The 17569-nt window shown below is 41.0% G+C and overlaps 1 protein-coding gene across 1 annotated transcript in view; it reads right to left on the bottom strand.

The window, feature by feature from the left end:
• The window catches only part of LOC123963692 (gamma-aminobutyric acid receptor subunit alpha-3-like), a 129814-nt gene that overhangs the window by 15905 nt on the left and 96340 nt on the right, over positions 1–17569 (bottom strand). The window lies entirely within an intron of this gene.

Below are 17569 nucleotides of genomic sequence, written 5' to 3'. Positions count from 1 at the left end.
CTCCTCTCTCCTCTACTTTCTCTCCCTCTGTATGCAACCTCATCCCATTATTGCATGTTACTAACACAACTTCTCCCCTTTCTGGTAGTCTTGTGCTTTCTCGTCTCTCTCCTATCACTTCCTGCAGGTTTTCTGGCTCTGGAGCTGTGGAGTCTGGATCTGTGGCTGCGGGTCACCTGCTGCCCCCGTGTTCCTGCTCGACACCCTCTGCTGCAACGACTATTGTTGCTAGTCTTATTGTTATTATAATCATTAACATTACGATGGTTACCATTAACACTATTATAAATATCTGTACCATTTTTCATTTAGTCTATAGCTCTCTCTCTCTCTCGTCGAGGCAGATGGCCGCCCACCCTGAGCCATGGTTCTGCTCGAGGTTTCTGCCTCTTAAAAGGAAGTTTTTCCTTGCCTCTGTCGCCTAGTGCTTGCTCTTGGTGGGAACTGTTGGGCTTCTGTAAATATCATCATAGAGTATGGTCTAGACCTGCTCTTTTATGAAAAGCGCTGTGAGATAACTGTTGTTGTGATTTGGCGCTATATAAATAAAACTGAATTGAATTGAAGTTAGAGTCCCCCTTAGGGTGAGAGTCCCTAAGTATTGTTTGTCCATGTGTTGAGGGGTTAGAGTCCCCCCTTAGGGTTAGAGTTTGTTTTGTTGTTCTGTTATATTATTTCATTTTTAGTATACACACCCAAAACCCAAAGAATAAGACACAAACTGATTTGTAGAAGTCAGGGATAGACAAATTAGCAAAATGGCCGACAAACAGCCCCCGCAGCCATCCTCAAGCATTTCAACAGAAGACTAGAAGAATAAGATTTTCCAGAAAATTGAGACAGCCACAGAAAAGAAAAACAGACGAAAAAAAAAAAGAAGCTGGAAAAAATTTGGATGGATTGGCAGGACAGAAAATTGATCCCAGGAGATACAGACCCATGTCCCACAGGAACATACAGTACACGGATAGTAGGATAGGAAAGAAGAGAAGCATCCAAAGCGCAAACAAAATGGGAGAGGAAAGGAGAACCAAGATTTGGATCAACAAAAAGAGCCTTTGACAAGGCTGCAAAACGTATGGCACGTGTCTCTCAGTTGTTGATGTACGTGAAGCATGTCATCCCAGAAGAGGCCAACTCGGACACCACCAAGGAAGAGCAGAATGAGTTTAAGGACCTTAGACTACATTCAGTGATTCCCAATGCTCCCCTACCATACATGCTGTCTCAACCCAGGCTCTCTACCCCCTCCACCTGTACAAGCCCCCTTAATGCAGGTAACAGGAGGAGTCCTGGAAGTTGATGAAGTTCCTGATGCAAACCGAAAACTGAATGAGGTGATATCAGAGGTTCTGGCTGTGGCCCAAAATGCACAGCAAATGATAAGCAAGACCCAGAGCATACTGGAAACAAGCAGAACAGGAAGTGGCGGCACCGGAACGCCAGTGACAAGCCCTGTGCATCCTTCCTTCTCCGGATCAAGGACAAATGTGTAGAGATAATGAGTGCACTGGAGATGGAGCCTTCAGGCTCAGGGAGGAAGCCACCATGCTGGGAAGTGAAAGACAGAGACTGAGGAAGAGGACAGAAGAAGAGGGATTCAAAATAACCACAAACAAACCATGCAACCAAGAGAACACCACCTTACACATTGCACACCCACTCTCAATCAAGAGGAGGAGGTTAGAACTGATTTGGCCACGCTGTGAACAATAGATTTTTGATTGGCATTATGAATTAGGATTATAAACAGCAGATCCAGAAATGTTGACTCTGGTAGTTTCATTTATATTTTATTTTTTGTTTGTTTTCTTTTTCCTTCCACATTTACCTCATTTGTTTTGAATCACAGTTTCACCAGTAAGACAAAAATGGAATTCAAGGGAGGGAATAAATTTAGGCACCCAGAGTTTTGTGGGATAAAGAGAACAATATCAACTTTAGCCGTAATCATTTCTCTAGTTATAACAATAATCCTATAGTCTCATCTCCAGAAAATAGGTCAACCACAGCCCCCATTCAGCCCATTAATACTGCACACATAATTTATCCCACCAAACAGTACAAATTTCACAAAAGATTTACAAGATCCAGGAAGATTGCTCAACCCATGCAAGACGAAGAGTCAGATAGTGAGGTCAGAGAAGAGGAAGATGATTTCTTTGCTTAAATCATTATTTGATTTTACAACTTCTGACATTTCAATGACATAATTGTAGATTTGCTAAGTCTAATAGTGATTTCACACCAATAAATGGTGTGAAAGGAGGGATTGTTGAATTTTAAAAAGTTACAAACTTAATGTATTCCAGTGTTTTTCTTCAAATGTAAAACTGTAGGATTTTAGGCCAGGCAATTGCATTAGAATGTTGATTAAACCATTGTTTGTATCCTCTTTGTATTGTGAAGAAAACTGACACCTCTTTGTTTAGTGCCAGAAGGACTGTTTTGTTTTGACTGTTTCATTGACACTTAAGATAGGGTGTCAACCATTTTGTAGACAAGCCCTGTTGTTCTCTATGATTAGTTTAGATTGAAGTGGGGTTTCACGTCCGGGATTGGCGCTCTTTTGTTTGACCAAAAGCAACATAGAACAGTAAGGTACACACTTCCTAATTGGGTGACGAAGAAGTTAACCAAACGACCGATGGCTATGGACCTAAGCCTTTTGGAGGAAAATGGACCCGCCCACATACCTGGAGGATATTAACAATTTATTTTGTGAGAATCAGGACTGTAAGCTGAGGATCTCGGAGGAGAAGCAGCTTTTCAGTCCACTGCTGGAGGTGGCTTTAGCTCAGTCTGTTAGGACTTGACTGAGCTGTAAATCTGAAAAGGAGGACCAACTTTTCAGTACACTGCAGTGTTATTTGTTTGTTCTGTAATGCCATCTCTTTATTCACTAATTTTTGTAATTAAATCTTTTTGTTAATTTTGATTTGAACCCAGCCTCTCCTTTCTCAAAATCTGAAAAAACGCAACATACACGGAGGTGATCTCTCTGTTAAGCAAGGGGTTTATCTGTCTTCTTCTGCATGCATGAAAAGTTATCTTGTGTATAATGGTTTCCTTAGGGATCCAAAATTGTGTTGAACAAAGAACAAAAATAATAAGAGATAGAAAAAGAAGAAAACAGAGTAGCTCTTCCAGCGAGTAAAGTCTGCATTCGGGAACAAAGAAAGTTCAGCACTGAGAAAGTTGTGTCTCCTATCGCCGCTTGCGCAGTTGTGGAAAAGACAATGTGCTGGCTGTGCTCAGGTCTACTTATACCTGAGGGGGACGCTCTGGCTGCGTTACCGGGGCGACCTGCAACATTACAAGCGCAGCCAATAATGGCTCTACTTTTGGGTCTGAGTCACTATTTGGCACCTAGGTGTCACTATTTGGCACCTGTTTTATAGTCCTTTGTTTGAAATAACTCCAATTCAGGCTTTTGGGAATTCAACAGGCCGGGCTCAGGCCTGTAGGATGTCAGAAGGCCCAGTCTTTGTTCTACCAGACCAGGTTCCAGCTGAAGAAAAACAGCCCCAAAGCACGATGCTGCCACCACCATGCTTCACTGTGGGTATGCTGTTCCTTGGGTGATGTGCAGTGTTGTATTTGCGCCAAACATACCTTTTCGAAATATGGCCAAAAGGTTTTACCTTGGTTTCATCAGACCATAACACATTTTCCCACATGCTTTTGGGGGACTTGATGTTTGTCTTTGCAAACTTCAGCTGTGCTTTGATGTTTTTCTTTGTAAGAAAAGGCTTCCATCTTGCCACCCTACCCCATAGCCCATTCATATGAAGAATACGGGAGATAGTTGCCACATGTACCACACAGCCAGTACTTGCCAGAAATTCCTGCAGTTCCTTTAATGTTGCTGTAGGCCTCTTGGAATCCTCCTTTACCACTTTTCTTTTCGTCTTTTCATCAATTTTGGAGGGACGTCCAGTTCTTGGTAAAGTCACAGTTGTGCCATATTTTCTTCACTTGGTGATGACTGTCTTCACTGTGTTCCAGGGTTTATCTAATACTTTGGAAATTCTTTTGTACCCGTCTCCTGACTTATGTCTTTTAACAGTGAGATCTCTCTGATGTTTTGAAAGCTCTCTGCGGACCATGGCTTTTGCTCAGAGATGCAACTAAGAAAATATCAGGAAAATCCTAGTAGAACAGCTGAACTTTATTTGTGATTAATCAGAGTCACTTTAAATGGTGTCAGGTGTGTAATGACTTCTAGTTAACCCGAGTTTGAATGTGATTGGTTAATTCTGAACACAGAGGGTGTGCACACTTATGCAACCAGGTTATTGTAAGGTTTTTATTTTTCATTTTTCCCCTTCGAAGATTTCAGTTTGTTTTTCTATTGAATTGTTCACATTATAGGTCACATTAAAGGTGGAAAAAGTTCTGACATGATTAGGGATGGGGATCGTTAATTTTTATTGATATTGATACTCTTATTGAGACTGCTTAACGATCTGATTCTTTATCGATACCACTATCGATACTTTACTATTATTTAGTGATGGTTAATTGGTAAGACCAGACCCAACAGGCATGAGGTAGGCCTGCACAGTATGAGGAAAATATTCACTGTGCAATAACGTTATGTTTTGAGATGACATATCACTTGCAATAAATAAATATATATTAAAGTGTACATATTAACTGCCTGGTTGTTTTTAATTTAATATTTTAAATACAGCTAAAACAGCAAAGTAACTCAATAGTTTTATCTGACGTCACAAGTAGTGAGTGATGTTTAGAAAGAATACCATCAGTCTGTATCAGTCCCTCCTCCTCTCTTGCTGGCTGCAGGTAACGTTACCAGGTAGAACGAGGGGCTGCTGGTTTGTCTCAGACAGCAGCTGAGTTTTTAAGACTACAGACCAGTCTGTGCTCCAGACAGACAGCTTTCTATTCAGCTTGTTTTTAACATTTGGCTTAGTCTTTTTACTTGCGAAGGTTTTATCGCATGTACTTACAGTAACAAGCGTAGCTGTCATTAACTAACGTTACAGTAGTTTGGAGCTAACTTAACCCTCACCATAACGTTATTCCACCGCGACGTCGACGCCTCTCGCTCTGCTACCGGTGTGTGTGTGTGTGTGTGTTTGTGTGTGTGTGTGTGTGTGTGTGTGTGTAGGAGCTGAGAGAGAGCAGGTTTTCTTATGATTTTCTTATCCATTGCGTTGCAAAATAAAACCGAATTGACGCTCGAGACATAACGTTACATCATAGGACCCGCACGTCTCGATAGCAGTATCGATAAGCTCGAACCTTATTGATTTTCGGCTTTTGAGAAATTTTAGAACCAGGTCTCGATCCCCATCCCTAGACATGATTTATCTTTGTCTCATTATTTTACATCATAAGTACCTGGCATTTTAACAGGGGTGTGTAGACTTTTTCTATCCACTGTACATTTACTCATTTGGCAGACACTTTTATCCAAAGCGACTTACATTTGAGGAACAACATACAAGCATTAACAGAGCATCAAATAACTGACAATACATCCTAGTAAGATCAGCAATAAATACTAGTAAGAGCTCATAGTACATATCACATCAATGGGGTAAATACCTAGGGAAGGAAGTAAGAGTACAAAAAGTGCAATCAAAACAAGATAATTGTAGGGGATAGAAGAAGAAGAGCACAGGAAGTGCATGTTAGAGGTTAAGAGTTAGAGGTGTTATAAGAGGAAGTGTTCTCGGAAGAGATGAGTTTTCAAGAGCTTCTTGAAGTTAGAGAGGGACACCCCTGCTCTGATGGTGTGTGGTAGCTCGTTCCACCATCGTGGTGTCACAGATGAGAATAGCCGGGGCTGAGACTGCTTTGTGTGAAGGGATGGCAGAGCCAGGTGGCGTTCGTTGGAGGAGCGTAGCGGCCGAGAAGGAACGTAAGTTTGTATTATGGAGTTTAGTTAGATGGGTGCAGACCCAGTAGTCACTCTGTATGCAAGCATTAGTGACTTGAATTTGATTCTGGAGGCCACGGGAAGCCAGTGGAGGTCACTGAGTAATGGAGTGATATGAGTCCTTTTGGGCTGATCAGACGCGCTGCTGCATTCTGAACCATTTGTAAGGGTTTCACCGCACAAGCTGGGAGAGCTGCTAGGAGGGCATTGCAATAGTCGATGCAAGAGATAACCATGGTTTGTACCAGAAGCTGGGTGGCGTACTGAGTGAGGTAGGGCCTGATTTTCCTTATGTTGTATAGAGAAAAGCGGCATGACTGAGAGACAGCAGCAACATGGTCTGAAAAGGACAGCTGGTCATCAATCATGACACCCAAATTTCTCACCACCCTGGTTGGAGTGATGGTTGAGGAGTCAATTTGTAGTTTGATGTTATGGTGGATAGATAGCTTGGCTGGAATGACCAAGAGTTCAGTCTTAGAGAGGTTTAGTTGAAGGTGGCAAGCCTTCATCCATGCAGATATGTCCAAGAGACAGTCCATGATCCGCGCCGAGACGGTGGGATCGCCTGGCGGGAAGGATAGGTAGAGTTGCTATCGTCTGCGTAGCAGTGGTAAGAGAAGCTGTGCGAGCGAATGATCGGCCTCAGTGAGGTGGTGTAAATTGAGAAGAGGAGGGGCCCTAGCACTGAGCCTTGGGGTACCCCTGTGGAGAGGCAGTGGGAGGAGGATAATTGTCCTTGCCACAAAACATTGTAGGAACGCCCCGAGAGGTAGGATTCGAACCACAGGAGTGCTTTACTCGAGAAGCCCATCGCTGAGAGAGTGGATAGCAGGATCCTGTGGTTGACTGTGTCAAAGGCAGCTGATAGGTCAAGCAGGATAAGAACCGAGGATTGGGCTGCAGCTTTAGCTGAACTTAGGGCTTCTGTTACAGACAGAAGAGCCGTTTCAGTAGAGTGGGCACTCTTAAAACCAGACTGATATGGATCTAGGAGGCCATTCCCTGAGAGGAATTCTGAGACCTGTTTGAATACTGCCCGTTCAATAGTTTTGGATAAAAATGGTAGAAGAGACACTGGTCGATAGTTCTCAACTTGAGTTGGGTCAAGTGAGGGCTTTCTGAGCAAGGGTGTAATCCGAGCCCTTTTGAAAGTGGTCGGGAAGGTTCCTGAAGCCAGAGAAGTATTTATCACGTGAGTGATTGTCGGGACCACGGTAGGAGATGTGGCTGGAGGAGATTCGTAGGAATCGGGTCCAGTGGGCATGTAGTTGGACGGCTATGGGTCAAGAGTTCTGATACTTCGCTCTCTGTGAGAGGAGTAAACGAGGAGAGTGAAGAACCACTGACCTGGTCACTGATCACTGATGTGGAGAAGTTTTAAAGAAGAAGTCAAGTCAGGTTACATTTAATGGAGTCACCTTAGTTGTTGCGTAACACACATGAATGCAAAATTTTTTGATATTCTTGTATAACTTGAATCCCATATACCTGGTATTTTCTGCCACATGCAGTGCAGAACCTATTAAACTGAAATGAATTAGGTAAAGCAATCTCTGTGTTTAATGAAGTAGAAATGACTGTCCTATATGCCATAACTAAATGGGTCTCTAATGTTCTCAAGTCGAGGTTAATTACTGAACACTTTCAGTAAATACTGTAGGATTGTGACAGCAGTGCTTCGCAGGAAAAGAACAGCACAAACAGATAAAAATAGGGTTGATAAAACAAGAGGAAGAACAAGCATGTCACGCACACAAACATGTCTCCTTTGCTCATATGTGATTGTGCGTCTCAGTGGAAGAGGAGTGGTGGAGAGGAGCAGCCAATAGCAGGGCTGAAGTATTGAGAAAATGATGAGAATGAAAGGAAATGAGGAAAATGATAGGAACGGATGATATGGTGGCAGTTAAGGTAGGATGTACAGCAGACGGTGCTAAATGAGTCTAGACAGTAAAAAACGACTGTCTGGTTCTCTGATAATGGCAGGAAGGTTGTGTCTAATCTGATAGAATATTAATGCAGCCTTTTATCTTAAATTAATGTGTTCATTAAATTCTAAACATTTAGTTATTAGATCCCATTTTAATAATGTCATCACATTTTATTTTTCATTCAGTTTTACTCAACAGAGCTGGAGTTTATTTTTTATTTTCCAAGGAAGAATGCATACGCGTTCATATAATTTTTCATTTTCGTTAACATTGCGAGATAGGTCAATTGTGAGCTGAGATGAGGAGGCTTCAGCTCGGCACAACCATATTTTGAAATACTATAATTCTAATAGTTTTGGAAATATATTCAGACACATAGTGGTTGCACTTGCATATTTGCATATCATGAAATACTGGACTAGTGGCCTTGCCGGAGGTCCGCGCTCTGAGTGCCCTTCTAGTTGTCCAGTGTTCTTACTTGGCTGAAACATGATGTACACATCTTGCGTATCTACATTAGCTGACTGATTTGACAAGTTTGATTTAGTGCCCCTTTACTGCAAGAGAGCAGTTTCCTCAGTTTATTGTGCAGAAATGTTACGTGTGATATATGTTGTGATGTCTTTTTTCTGACAGTACACCGCAGATCAGATATAACATTCTGATTAGCTGGTGTGGTGATGATACGGACCACTATCTGGAGGCAGTGTATCCATTCAACCTGGCTCTTCTGAACTCCACACTCTGGGAATTGTAATGATTAGTCAAAGATTTGATTAATGTCTTAATTACTAATCCATCTTGCTCTCTGGTTGTCAATTATTCTCTCTCGCTTCACTTCTTGTGTGCTGTTCACCTTTCCCTGCTGGGAGTGTAACCTGTATGAGGCTTGCACTGAGCTGTGAATCCCATACCAACTCTAATTATCTTCAGTGTTCAACCGCTTCTTCAGCTCAGAGGCATAAACATGTTTTAGCACTTCACTGTGTCACACTTAACATTTTTTCCCACAAATATAATTGGCCTTGAATCAGAAAGGGGCAAACAAATAAAGGATATGTAGCAGTGAACATGTTTATGCAATCATGTTAAGACAGTGAAAACATGATGCATTTTTAAAATCCAAAATACGTTATTCTGTTCTTGGGGAAATGAACACAAGTGGCTCACATTCAAAGTACAGAAGAATAGTTTTCATTATCTGCAACCCTATCTCCTAGCAACTATTTTCATGTACTACTAAATGCCTGATATGCTTTGAAGGGAACGTAATTGCTGTGTGGATTATGTTGACGGGTAATATTCAGGAAGTGCTACATACGTTGAGACTCCAGACTTTGAAATCAACTCTTAAGATAGCGGATCAAAATGTTTGACGTCTTGTTGATTGTTTGGAACCTTGTCAAATAGCACGTCAAATGATCACAGATCTGACAGAAATTTGGCCTTTAATCTAAAATTAGTCTGGCGTCAGCTCTGCGTTAAAATTGGGCTCTGTCTACTAGTGTTGTTAAAAATATAGATTTTTCGATACGCATCGACTTGATTATTTGAAACTGTTTCAAACGCATTGATACATTGTACCAGCTGGCCTTCCTCGCTCTCTCTTCTCTCCAACAGCGAGTGGACGGACACACACACACACACACACACACACACACAGTGCCTTGTTTTTCTTGCCACTTGTCTCATTCGCGACCACTGAAAGGCAAAGGACACAAGCAAGCCAATATGTAAGTAATGCTACAGAGCAGTGCTAACGAAAGGTGCTAACACAACAAATCTTGTGCCTGAAGGACCGACCTCCATGAAGAATTTCAGGAGGTTGGTGAGAGCTCCCATTTTAACATCACTAAAGCATTAAACAAGATGGCCTAGTAAACTCTCGTTAAGTGTTTGTCCTATTAGTGATAGACCGATTAATCAGTCGCCCGATTAATGGGTCTTGGCTGATACCTGCACTCACAAGGCTAATATATCATCCTAAATGATGCACATCTAATCAAAATCCATTTGAATGACGTCACTTCTGACAAACTGTACCTTGCTCTTCCTTAAACACTAGTCTGAAATCTACAGCATAACCCAATTTATTTTTCTGTTTCATTAATTAATACAAATTCCATCTAAAACAACATGTTGTTATTGGCTAAAATAACTTGTATTAAATTGTACTCTGCATGGAATAATGGAATTATATATGACTTTGTTTTAAGATTGGATTTTATATCTGCCATCTGCTGGCCTGCTCTATAAATATCGGCATCGGCCATTGAAAAACCCACATCAGTCGACCACTAATTTGTAATTCTCAAAGAAGAAAAAACGGTGAAAAATGTCTTCCTGCAACGATTTGCTCTAATGTATATTTAGTCATGAATTTGATTGCAGTTGGGTAATCTTCTCTGTACTCAGAAAATAAAAAATAATCCCGTTGAAACTAGGGCCAATACAATAGGCTGCTCCTAATAAAAAAAAAAAAATCACTTCCCGCCCTTGATTGATATGATTGCAGGGTACAGATATCTTTTTACCCGTGGTTGCCATTTTCACAAAATATGGGATGTTAAGGTGCGAAAAGACTGTGCCTGCTCTGCTTTCAAGTTGTTCTCGCCCTGCACATGAATCATATTGTGACACTGGGGAACATAATGACATGTATGGTGAGTGGAGGAAAAAAAAAATGAAGCCCTATTTTAGTAAAGCTTTGTTTCCTTAAAAAGGCACAGAGAATCTATAAGACATTTAAAATTCTTGTGACAAGGGGCTTAATTGGGCTTCAAGTCTTCGAACAAGGTCAAAATGATTGATGCAAAATCCACCTTCAAATTTTAGTAACACAAACGGCCATCTGTTCTGTTCAGAAGACCTTGAACTGCTCAGGCATTTTGGAGATTGAGGTTCCTGAATTTTGAGCACATGGCTGTGTGCTGAAAATCTCAGATATTCCATGAAACGTTCACTCCCGGAGATTGTGCAATCCTGGCGATCTGGCCATCTGACGTCCTTGTCAAAGCAAGGTTCAGCATGGTACCTGTGACAGCCTCAATCGCTTCTCATTTCATCAGAGCAGACATGTCAAATCCCACCATGAAATAGGTAAATGTGCCGCGACACTGTATACATGAGATGTGACTCCACAGACCTTCTGAGGGGGAGTGGGGTGGGGGTAGGGCAGAAAAAAAAGACAGAGGAAAGAGAGGCTGGAGGTAGAGAAACACACTCACCTACTTATCAGAGATCAGCCTCAAGATCATAACCCACATTCTGGATCTTGGTGTTACACACTGCAGAACTTTGTTGTGGTCAGATATGACTCTAAACAAAATGCCTTGTTATTGGCCTAATGTTCGAGTTTCACTTGGATTATCTAGCCTCCCTCCTGTGGCGATAGGGGGATTTTAAACACAAATGTGGCGTATTGGGGTCCAAGTGAAGACCGAGTGGCCCTCAGGGTGAGCGAGAAGCAGACATTTCTGGGACACTTGATGTTACAGAGATGGGTAATTGGTACACTGGATTTACACGACAAAGTATGTGATGCCTAGGGTATAGAGTGTGCTCTGTCTAGAAACATCTCAGTGTTAACTTTGTTTTTAGCCATGCTAGTGGCATGGCCCTAGGGATGGCAGTGGCTGCCGGTGTACCACTTTGATCTAGAATGAAATGTCATGACAATGGAGGGATGGATTGCTATGAAATCCAGAGCACTGAATCCTATTAACTTCGTTGATCCCCTGACCTCTCATGCAGCGCCACTAGCAGGTCAGATTTTCACTTACCTATGAAATACATGTACATCTACAAGATTGATTGGCACAACATTTTGCACACGTTCATGGTTCCCAGACGATGTATCCTATGTATGTAAGTATACAAGCCCTGTACTTAGTAAAAGTACAGATACCCTTGTTAAAAATTACTCCACTAACAGTAGAAGTCTTTAAATAAAATGTCTACTTGAGTCAAAGTATAAAAGTATCTGCTTTAAGAAATACTTACGTATCAAAAGTAAAAAGTACTACTAGTACATGAAAAATGTCTTGAACGATCATAGTGTTCAGTAACATATTTTAGAAACTCATGTTAGATTTCATATGTTTTGTGTGTAAAAATCTTAATTTGTAAATGTAGATAAATGTAGTGAAGTAAAAAGTATATTTCCCTCTGAGATGTAGTGGAGTAAAAGTAGAAATGGCATTAAAAGAAAATACTCAAGTTAAGTACAAGTACCTCAAATTTGAATTTGTACTTAAGTACTGTCCACCACTGTTTGGATCCATTGACTTTTCCTCTAGCGCCACCAGCAGGATGTAATTTATTCTACATGGAAGCACTAGCATGGCTGTAGACTCTTAGTTTTGTTGCTATCTTACTAATAGTTACATTTCATGGCATTAACTAAGTACTTCAACAAATGTTCAAACCGATTTTGAATTCAAGGTCACCTGCAGTTAATGTGGTGAATGCACACTAAACTATTTAGAAAATAGAAGAAGACTAGTAGGTAACAAGAGCCTTTACAGAATGTGCAGTAACACTCCCTGACTGTATTAAATGCCAAGCACAATCCAGTGCTATCTTAGTGTGCATGTGCTTTCTCTAGCCCTTCCTCCCACAAAGCAATATGCTTATCTCAATCCTCTAATCCTTAAATGCTGGCCCATTCAATCTAAAACACAAGCTTTAAATACATTTCTTCATGACTTTTTTTTTTAATTTTATTTTTTACAGCTTCAAGGTAACTAATTAATGCCAGCCTAAAAATCTGCATGGATAACCTGTTTTTCACTTTCATTTCCTCATTGACATAAAAGCCTTTTAAACTTTGAGTGTGTATGAGCACAGATGGACCAGCAAGGGTGAATCTGGGTTCCATTTCCAGCTTTGTATCAAAAGCAAAGTTAAATGACACTTTTTACGTCCAGCATACAGCTGATTTTCTTTTCTTGATTTAGTTGACTAGATAGCTGCCCCAAATAAATCTGTTAAACTCTGGTGAATTGGTTCTGATACAGAACTTTCCTTTGGTGAACACATCAAGGAAATATCTTTAAAAGCTTCTTTCCACCTCTGAAATACCTCCAGGACTAGTAATTTCCTCTCCTTTAACTGACCTAGAAAACCGGTCCATGCTTTTGTTTCCCGGAACGGTTTACTGCAGTGCTCCGTACTCCGAGGCTATCCCATTCACTCTCAAATAACACACCCGACTCATTCTGAACTCAGTAGCCTGGAAACTCATGAACCAGAAAACACGATTGCACGACCCTGACCTACTGCAGACTTGGCTTCATTGGCTATGAGTACCAGAACCCGTGTCTTCAAAGCCCAAATATACTTTCTAAAAATAATTATAACTTGCCCCTCAGTACATCACACATTTACCTGATCTGTAAACCTGGCCCAGCTCTCTGCTCCTTCTCAGTCCTAGTTATTTTCGAAACTCAAAAGAAAAACCAAGCCATCCTCCTACCCACTCACTCAGGGGGTGCCATCCCTTTTGGAAACAGGCACCGATTGCAGCAATTCAGACCACTCATTATTAAAGTCCAATGTCAAGACCTACTTATTTAGTGCTGCTACTATCCAAATTTGCGCACTGTACTGTATAACCGTTAGCCTTGTACTCTCATTCCCTCAGAGCTCCCAGTGTTGATCTGTGACCAACGTTTTATTGCCGTGGATATTACAATGCACACAATTTAGGCTTGTTTACAGTATCTGGCTAGAGCTTTTCACTGAGTTCACAACAATGTAAACAAAAAGGTTAACCGAAACAGGCAAAAAGTTAGATGTAAAGGTAAAAAAAAGATTTTAGCTTTAGATGCCAAATATATCACAGATGTAAAAGATAAAGACAAGTATGTAATCTGCACATATCACAAAACAGATATTTACAGACTAGCTACGTGTTTTACAAGATGATACTGAGTTGTCTGTTCCATACTGTGATGTTTCCTGAAAGCTAAAGCCTGATCATCTTTTCAGGCTAGACTGTGGAAAATCTTGAAAGGAGATGCTTGAAGCCTTTATGCAGTGTTCATGTGCATATAGAGAAAACACAACGTAGCCTGGGGCCCAAATGAGCCACGCTTGGGTAATGAGCAGTCAAATCCTGACATCCAAGACTGACTAAGCAATGCAGAAATTTGATATTTTAGTGCTGGTATTTCCACATCTGGGAACAGTCAAAACCTTGGCAGATACTGTCCATACATTGATTACAAGATGAAGGTGTGTGTGTGTGTGTGTGTGTGTGTGTGTGTGTGTGTGTGTGGACAGGCATTTCTGTCCTTGACAGCAGACAGAAAACACCTGCTGTGACCTCAACTTTGGCTCTGATCACAACACTACCACAAGTGGGTTACCATGTCCTGTGCAGCTGTCATGTCTGCCACTGACTGTACTCGGTGCCGTTGATTCATGATGATGCCAAGTGGAGCATGCGATGAGAATAAAAGACTGGGGCTAGAATTGAGCCCTGAGAGACCCTAAAAAGGGATAACTGCTGAAAAAGATAAAGCATTGTCCAATGTTATACATTGAGAGAGCTAACGCTATCTCACAAAGCAGGTTCAACATTCTGTGGTCAGCATACTGTATCTTCAAAATGGCAGAAATATCCTCAAAGTGAGTTGAGATTATAGTTGAGCTGTAGAAACGTTACTTCAAAAAGGCAGCATTTGTAACAAACAGCCAAGCACATGCAACACGGACAGATACATCCAAGTGTTTCTCTCAAGATAAACAAACGACTGAATTTGAAACATTCAAAAACAGGAAGCAATTTTACAAGATATGCTTCTGAGGGGAAAACGGGTCAAAACAGTGTTAGATACTGTAATAAAAAGGTGGGTAAAAACTAGCGTCTATCAAAGTCATTTTGTGCTAAATCTCCGCATCCTCCTCCACTGTATGTGTCCCTCGTTCTAATGTGTTATGTAGTTATGTTTTTGTGTCATGCACGTACAAGTTTCCAACAATATTGGGGGGGTGAACCCTGTCAGACAATTACATAACTTCTTACACAATGCAAACAAAGACCTTTGTCTTCTGCCCCATGTTCCATACAGTAAGGTAGTCTTTATTGTATTGTTTATTGCTTTATTGTAATGAGCAGCAAAACATGAATGGACATAATCTTCGTTATCATCTAAATCATATATCAAACTAAGCCTTTCCTCTTCAGGCAGACCATCATATCTGCCTATTTCTATAGCCGATGGTGATGTTATAACATCTCTTATATTACACCATTGATGAAAGTAAAGGTGTCCTAGCTACATTCTTTTGCTTTCTGCCCAGCCACTGTAATTATCTTAACATAAGACCATGAGATCCTCATCGACTCATGAAAAGTTTGACAAGTCTGACAGCCTGAACATAAACTGCTCCGGAGAAATTTTTGTGTAGAGACTTGTTACAATATGAAACAGCCCTCAAGTGAGACCCTCAAATCAAAGTTCTCCATAACCCACTAATCTTGCTACGTCACACGGGCTGTCGGGCCAGGTCATTGCTGAGCCGGATAAACAACCCAGTGCTTAAGGCGGTCAATTAGAGCTGCATGATCAAATATGTCAAATGCTGCATAAGGTCCCAAGACAAAGAATAAACCATCTCCAGCATCTGCTGTTTAAAGGAGGTCATCCAGGGCTCGCTACCAAATTTCCCCAGAATAGTGCGTTTTAAAAAGAGCACTTTGACAAAAGACAACTTTGGTTATAATACAATACAAAATACAATGTAATACAATGTCATGATAGGTCATCTTTTTCTCCTGGTAAAGACTGTACTACAGTTGTTTGTTTCTTAAAGATATTTGACTCTTCTAGCTAAATATCTAGCTTTAAATCAAGGCTGAAGACTTCTTTTTCTATTTAACACTTTTTAATTGAATCTAAATGTATTTTTATGTTGCTTTTATGCACAGCACTTTGAATTGCCTTGTTGTTGAAATGTGCTACACAAATAAACCTGCCTTGCCTCTTCTAGCTGAGTACTGAAATTAACAATGTAATGCCTAATACCTGCACAACAAATCACATTAGTAATGATGTTTTCAGCCTGATTATATTACCCAACACTAATTGTTCTTTTTATTGTGAAAACAATATTATCATATTAGATTGTTTAATATTGTCCAGCCCAAGAAGGTTGATGTCTGTAATTAAACAAGACTGGGTGAAGTGTTGCATACAAGAAAGAGAAGATGTGCCAGTAGATAACTATATAGAGAAAATAACTGACCGTGTTAGAATCATCTGTAACGGAGTTCGTAGGAGCAACATCAGGACAGGTGGAACGGCTCATGCAGAGAAAGTGGCTTCCTTTGAGTCCAACACAAATATTTGTTTGACATGTCTGTCAGACTGGCTACAGAGAGTAAGAAAACATGAAGAAAACCAAACAAGAGGTTCCTTCGGTTGGTTACCTACTATTTACCCTATAGTGTTGTCAAAAGTATAGATTTTTTTGATACATATCGATTCTGAATATTTCACACGGTTTTAATATTCATTTCCCACAGTATCAATCCTGAAAATGTGCTTCTCATCTCCCCGACAGCATGCTGATACACTCACCGCTGCAGGGCCCACACAGCCCCGCCTCCTGTCACTCAGAGTGCTTTCTTGTCGTCTCATTCGCTCAGTTTGAATTACATTTTTTCCCCCCCCGCCACAGTTTTGACAAGTCCTGCCTACTGTGCTGTGGCTAGTACTCGTCACTTGTGATTGGATGCTGGCAAAGGATACAAGCAAGCCCATATGAAAGTGACGGCACAGAGCGGCGCTAACGAAAGAGAAAAGCACCTCCAACACGCCGTCCTCTATAAAGAACCTCGAGAGGTTGGACACGTCTCTAAAGTATTAAACAAGATGGCCCAGTAAACTGTTGATAAGATAGTTGTCCTGTTGTTTGCCTAACAGTAAGGATGGGGATCGTTAATTTTTATTGATATTGATACTACTTAATGATCAGATATCTTTATCGATACTATTATTTGGTGACTGTTATTTGGTAAGACGAGATCCAATGGGCATGAGGTAGGCCTGTATGAGGAAAATATTCCATGTGCAATAACATTGTAATATAGTGAGGTGACAAATGACTTGCGATTAATAAACAAATATTGAAGTGTCCATATTAACTGCCTGGTTGTTTTTAAATTACTTATAGGATTAGACTTTGATACAGACTGATGTTATGAGCTTATATATAATGACTTTGCTGTTGTGAACATTAATGTTGTTGCTCTAGAAACAACATTTAGCTGTATTTAAAATATTAGTCTCTCCTCCTCTCTGCTGTTATTCACTGCCTGCAGGTAACGTTACCTGGTTGAAGGAGGAGTGGCTGGTTTCTCTCAGCCAGCAGCTGAATTTACAACAATGTGCCAAATTTTAAGACTACAGACCAGTCTATAACGTTAGCTAGAGTGAGGACAGAGATGATTAAATTAACCCTTTCTACATGTTTACCTTACTCACAGGTGTACTGATATAGTATTTATTTTTACTCGCAAAGGTTTAAGTGCACAAACTTACAGTAACGAGGTAGTTGTAGACAGCTCGAGTAGTTCACGTAACTTCACCGTCTCCACTGCGATGGCGCGACCTCTCGCTCTGCTGGCGCGCGCGCGCGCGCGTGTGTGTGTGTGTGTGTGTGTGTGTGTGTGTGTGGGGGGGGGGGGGGGGGGGGGGGGGGGGGGGGGGGGGGG

Source organism: Micropterus dolomieu, linkage group LG23 (assembly GCF_021292245.1).
Source record: "Micropterus dolomieu isolate WLL.071019.BEF.003 ecotype Adirondacks linkage group LG23, ASM2129224v1, whole genome shotgun sequence".
Classification (NCBI taxonomy): Eukaryota; Metazoa; Chordata; class Actinopteri; order Centrarchiformes; family Centrarchidae; genus Micropterus; species Micropterus dolomieu.
This window is presented reverse-complemented; position numbering and strand designations above follow the sequence as displayed.